Source organism: Propithecus coquereli, unplaced genomic scaffold (assembly GCF_000956105.1).
Source record: "Propithecus coquereli isolate 6110/MARCELLA unplaced genomic scaffold, Pcoq_1.0 Scaffold469, whole genome shotgun sequence".
NCBI lineage: Eukaryota > Metazoa > Chordata > Mammalia > Primates > Indriidae > Propithecus > Propithecus coquereli.
Genome location: NW_012150496.1, coordinates 1,028,048 through 1,029,387, shown reverse-complemented (window position 1 = coordinate 1,029,387; position 1,340 = coordinate 1,028,048). Strand labels below are relative to the sequence as shown.

General features: G+C 33.3%; 1 protein-coding gene across 1 annotated transcript in view; it reads right to left on the bottom strand.

Moving 5' to 3' along the window:
* The window catches only part of NSF (N-ethylmaleimide-sensitive factor), a 187,097-nt gene that overhangs the window by 28,952 nt on the left and 156,805 nt on the right, over window positions 1-1,340 (bottom strand). The window lies entirely within an intron of this gene.

The following is a 1,340-nucleotide window of genomic DNA, read 5'->3' as shown; positions in this document are numbered from 1 at the left end:
TTTTTTAATGTTTTGCTCAATCATACCCAGTCTAAATATAAACTTTAGCAATTCTAAAACACCCTAAGTCCATTAAAATGAGAAGACACTTAAAAATTGTTGACTAAGCTATTTGTGAAGCAGGTATGTATAAACCTCTGTGCCAGACGCTGTGAGATTTAAAAGCATGAGATAATGTTTCTTTCCTCAAAAACCTTAAAATCATTTTTATAAAATAGAAATGATTATTCTTAAATCTTTTATCAAAATGTTGCAGGTCATTTGTTAATATTTTCTGTTTATTTCTATTGGTATAATTTTGTATTACAAATAACTCTTAGGGGAGGTATCTCTGTTTAAATCTATGTATATAGTATTTAACAATGTAAAAAAGTTTAAAATAGCATTGAAAAGTTATTCTTCCTTCTCCTAAGTGACTTTTAACATGAATTCTTTTTAGCTAAAAAGCTGAATATTGTGTAAGTTTAAATGCCTAGAAAAAGTCTCCCATTCTAATTTTTTTTTTTTTTTGAGACAGAGTCTTGCTCTGTTGCCCCAGCTGAAGTGCTGTGGCGTCTGCCTAGCTCACAGCAACCTCAAACTCCTGGGCTCAAGTGATCCTCCTGCCTCAGCCTCCAGAGTAGCTGGAATTACAGGCGTGTACCACCGCACCTGGCTGATTTTTTCTATTTTTAGTAGAGACAGGGTCTCGCTCTTGCTCAGGCTTGTCTCCAACTCCTGACCTCAAGCAATCCTCCTGCCTCGCCTCCCAAAGTGCTAGGATTACAGGTGTGAACCACCACGCCTGGCCCCATTCTAATAATTTTAAATATGCTGATTTCCTAAAAAAGATTTTTGTGTTTGCGTGAGATATATATAGATACTGGGGAGAAATTCTTTTTGTTTCAGCACCTTTAGATATATCTGTTTACATATTTACAAAAATATTGAAGAAATCAGAGAAGGGATAAATATACTCCCTTCTCTAACTTTAGCCTTTATATAAGCTAAAACTCCAATTACTGGGGATGATGGCCTATGGAAAGACGATTTTAAAATCCTTCCACAGTGTGTATTTGTAGCAAATTTTCAAGGCTGTTGTAAGTTATGTTTCATTTTACTACTCTAGAAGTTAGAGAAAACCCCAAAACCCTAGAAAATCAAGAAGTCTTTTACTTTTAAGTGTAAAATACACACATAATTTTAACTCTTAAATTAAAAGTTAGATTCACCAGCTTAACATTAAGTATGTCCCACACAGATTATACCTCTATAATCTCTATTATAATCTATAATCTCTATTATATCTCTATCTATCTTTATATATTCCATACAGATTATATCCCATACAGATAATATCT